Below are 5,139 nucleotides of genomic sequence, written 5' to 3' on the forward strand. Positions count from 1 at the left end.
ACCACATAGGTCAGGGATTTTTTGCACTTTATTAATATGCGGTTATTAGTCATTTAGAACTTATGTTATCATGTTTTTGCACTTTATTAATATGCTGACCACATAGGTCAGGGATTTTTGCACTTTATTAATATGCGGTCCACATAGGTCAGTGATTTTTCCACTTTATTAATATGCTGTACACATATAGTATTTTTGATATCTCAAAAGGGTGTGACACATTCCCATATATTATTCCAGCTTTCTTTAATTCTACATTATTTTAGCACATATTAATTTTACAGGGGCCTGTGCTGTCTATAATTTGACTCCTTTTTATTCAAAGACATCTAACATATACAGACTTTTAATGTTTTTGTGTAAAATCGCGGGCAGACAGGCACGAACACACACACACACACACACACACAACACAGAACCCACACACAACAAACACACAGAACCCACACACACAACACATACAACACACACAAGAAATAGACATTTAGGACTTATTTATGATTAATATGCGATTATTAGTCATTTAGGACTTATGTTATCATGTTTTTGCACTTTATTAATATGCGGTTATTAGTCATTTAGGACTTATGTTATCATGTTTTTGCACTTTATTAATATGCTGACCACATAGGTCAGGGATTTTTTGTACTTTATTAATATGCGGGCCACAAACACTTCTGCACCCACGGGCGCTTCTCAGACAACCATGCAGCCGGTACTCATCAGGCACTGTGAAATAATGCAAAAATACATCTGTGTGTGGCTGTCGGCATCAACATTTTGCTATTATAAGTTTATGGTTCTGTAAAGAACACGCAACACATACAGAACTCACACACACACACAAATACACACAACACACAACACGCACATATTATGAAAAATGACAATCATTGTATGTGATTTAAAAGACTTTAGTTAGATTTATCAGGGGTGATTTAGTTTGAAAGCACGCAGCTCCTCGGTAATGTCTGGTGTTGGACATGCATTTAACAGTCTTTCATATGTATCGCAGAAAGATTTTAGTTCCATCTGTGCGAGTTTGCTTTGAGCGTACTGCGCAGACATGTCAGTAAACATTTTGACATGGTCAGCATCCCACGAAGGACGACCTGTGTAAGGTGTATGTACAGCAACTTTTTGCTTTCTACCTACACGGCGCCGGGATACGGCGCGTTTCTTTAGAGGTAATACAGGGGCAAAAACGCTAGAAGAGCCTGCAAGAGCAGTATCTGCAGATTGCACAGTCTGGCACACAGGTATATTGAGGGGCTCTATGGGTGACCACATACCCTCGGAGAGCTGTTCAATTTCTCTGTTTTCAGGAGTAACTTGTGGTATGGCGTCTGTGCTATTGGCGGGCCGAGTTATGCGGGGCCTAGCGTTCTGCGCTGCACGTTTCTCTCTTGAAACGTTCGTATATTTCTGATGTGAAATCTTGGGGCTTCGATTCCCGGGTTGTTTTGGTGCCGCGTAGCATTCATCACGATCCACAACACAGATGGGCGAAAGAGATGTTGTTCGCACCGCCGTATTAGCTCTTTGTGGTTGATTCTCTTCAGCGCCATAATTACGCCGGTGCAAAACTCGTTGCTGAAGAGGCGACGTATCTAAAAGAAAAGATACAAGTGGCGGTTAGCCGCGAAACGGCGCAAAATTGGAAAAGCTAAACGGCGACGCATAGCTATGATCATGCGTAATATTTGAAAAGTTAATGGGGACAGGTACCCATGAAATCATTGTAACAATATTTACATAAACCTGTATAGAGCAGTCCAGATATATACTTACAAGTATGAAGCGGGAATTGGCCCACAACAGCTCCTGGTTTAACGGGCGGCGCGATGCTCAAACTCGCAGAGGCGGGAATATTCTCTTTTTCAAGCTGTATTTTCCGGGCAACTAGATTAGCTGGTGTAAGTAAAAATATAACGATTAGCGAACACAGAATTGATTTTCTACACAAAACTGCAGCGTTGAGACGGATATATATATATATATATATATATATATATATATTCAAAAATGAATTTTCTGACAGTTAGCTAGCAGCTGTAAGTAAATATGAGTATTACACAAAAGTGAGAATCGACTGTATTTCAAGTGAACAGATACCTTTTCTATTCTTGAAACACCGGCGTAACGAGCTGCCGCGTCTTTTAGGCGCATCGGGTTTCGCTGAAGTTGCAGGGTTCTTGACATCTATGATCTCCACGTCTGAACCCAGCGTATCGCGTGGTTCGGGAACACACCAGTTTTCAGGCATATCGTCAGATGTCTCCGTGTCAGTATCTGTATGAGAAATTGCGCGTAGTTCGTGTTTACATACAAAGGATTAAAGCAACTGATATAGTATAATATAGTTTTACGGTATAAACATATTTGCGGTGTAAATTAATATAGCAAGACTTATGCCGCTATATATTAATAATTCAGTATTATATTGGTGGCTACCGCTATTATTTGTTTTATTAATTTAATCATATATTTATTATGACATAATTTGTGTAATACAATAGTTAATAGATGCTATAGTTTTATGCCATAAACAGTATATATTAACATAGATAATATATATATATATATATATATATATATATATACAGTGGGGCAAAAAAGTATTTAGTCAGTCAGCAATAGTGCAAGTTCCACCACTTAAAAAGATGAGAGGCGTCTGTAATTTACATCATAGGTAGACCTCAACTATGGTGGCTACCGCTATTATTTGTTTTATTAATTTAATCATATATTTATTATGACATAATTTGTGTAATACAATAGTTAATAGATGCTATAGTTTTATGCCATAAACAGTATATATTAACATAGATAATATATATATATATATATATATATATATATATATTTATATTTAGCTTTCTTACATGTGATACATGAAAGATAAATATCTTTGTACCGTGTTACAATGACATTTTTCCCTATCTAAAAGCAAAAAGGTGCTCCTAATTACCCATGATGAGGTGAAGAGCAGGCCCATTATCGGCTAGCGGCTCCACGGCTTCAATGCGCTCATAATTCTGCGTTATGAAATTATTGCGCCAATCGGGCGACATACACGGCTCTTAAATAAGAAAGAATGCATGAATATATAATTAATATAATTTACTTATAATATAATGACACAAGCAGAATGAGTCAATACTCTGTACATTATACGCGTATAATACCTAATTGTGTGCTTGCAAGAAGGGGGCTGCATTGCTCGCGAGGGTATTGGGCTTCCATCTTAAATAAATAGGGGATAAGTTTTATCTATAACTGCGCCGCCAATAAATACAGTTTAAAACTACGTTACAAAAATATGCGTTACAGGCATTGATAATATTAGACCGCAAATAAAACAGGAAACACTTACTTTTCAGAGAGTAGCGCAACTGTTCAGAGAGAAATTACCACCCACCGTGAACACACCTACAGGAAAACCGCATTATACGGCACCCGTGACTAATTGCTAGCACATGTCAGATAACAATGGTGGTTATGGCCCAGCCATAAGCCTTTCTATATTAATTATGTCCCACAAATATGGCTTATACAGTAAAAACTATATTATACATCGCTACTAAATATGCAGTTAGCTTCCAGTATAACAATAACTTATTAAACAAATAACATCCTTAATTATGGTTTAGAGATGCATAGTTAAATATAATTAAGCATTTGCGAATAATAAGACAAGTGTCTTATATACTTACATTTAGAATAGTCCTTCTTTTAGCCTAGTCTGGCTTCTGGTGGATGTCTGTTGTACTGTAGTGGGACAGTCAGCTGTATTTATCCTGAGTGTCAGAAAGCAACTCAGCTGTTAACACCCAGAAACACACCCAGTTACGCCACATCACACGCCTTCTGTTAACACCCAGAACACAGTCATACATGCAATTAATGCATGTATTAACTCAGTATTATACGCGTATAATGTACAGAGTATTGACTCATTCTGATTGTGTCATTATATTATAAGTAAATTATATTAATTATATATTCATGCATTCTTTCTTATTTAAGAGCCGTGTATGTCGCCCGATTGGCGCAATAATTTCATAACGCAGAATTATGAGCGCATTGAAGCCGTGGAGCCGCTAGCCGATAATGGGCCTGCTCTTCACCTCATCATGGGTAATTAGGAGCACCTTTTTGCTTTTAGATAGGGAAAAATGTCATTGTAACACGGTACAAAGATATTTATCTTTCATGTATCACATGTAAGAAAGCTAAATATATATATATATACAGTATATATATATATATATATATATATATATATTATCTATGTTAATATATACTGTTTATGGCATAAAACTATAGCATCTATTAACTATTGTATTACACAAATTATGTCATAATAAATATATGATTAAATTAATAAAACAAATAATAGCGGTAGCCACCAATATAATACTGAATTATTAATATATAGCGGCATAAGTCTTGCTATATTAATTTACACCGCAAATATGTTTATACCGTAAAACTATATTATACTATATCAGTTGCTTTAATCCTTTGTATGTAAACACGAACTACGCGCAATTTCTCATACAGATACTGACACGGAGACATCTGACGATATGCCTGAAAACTGGTGTGTTCCCGAACCACGCGATACGCTGGGTTCAGACGTGGAGATCATAGATGTCAAGAACCCTGCAACTTCAGCGAAACCCGATGCGCCTAAAAGACGCGGCAGCTCGTTACGCCGGTGTTTCAAGAATAGAAAAGGTATCTGTTCACTTGAAATACAGTCGATTCTCACTTTTGTGTAATACTCATATTTACTTACAGCTGCTAGCTAACTGTCAGAAAATTCATTTTTTGAATATATATATATATATATATATATATATATATATATATATATATATCCGTCTCAACGCTGCAGTTTTGTGTAGAAAATCAATTCTGTGTTCGCTAATCGTTATATTTTTACTTACACCAGCTAATCTAGTTGCCCGGAAAATACAGCTTAAAAAAGAGAATATTTCCGCCTCTGCGAGTTTGAGCATCGCGCCTCCCGTTAAACCAGGAGCTGTTGTGGGCCAATTCCCGCTTCATACTTGTAAGTATATATCTGGACTGCTCTATACAGGTTTATGTAAATATTGTTACAATGATTTC

At 36.5% G+C, this 5,139-nt stretch overlaps 1 long non-coding RNA gene across 1 annotated transcript; it reads right to left on the bottom strand.

The window, feature by feature from the left end:
* Nucleotides 1-1,822: 1,822 nt before the first annotated feature.
* Nucleotides 1,823-3,083, bottom strand: LOC138674099 (uncharacterized). Its single transcript, XR_011320482.1, has 3 exons — nucleotides 2,972-3,083; nucleotides 2,116-2,292; nucleotides 1,823-1,911 (listed from the first exon to the last, which is right to left on the bottom strand). It is a non-coding gene; the product is annotated as an uncharacterized lncRNA (long non-coding RNA).
* Between the last annotated feature and the right edge of the window lie 2,056 nt (nucleotides 3,084-5,139).

This window comes from Ranitomeya imitator, chromosome 4, assembly GCF_032444005.1.
Source record: "Ranitomeya imitator isolate aRanImi1 chromosome 4, aRanImi1.pri, whole genome shotgun sequence".
Taxonomy (NCBI): Eukaryota; Metazoa; Chordata; class Amphibia; order Anura; family Dendrobatidae; genus Ranitomeya; species Ranitomeya imitator.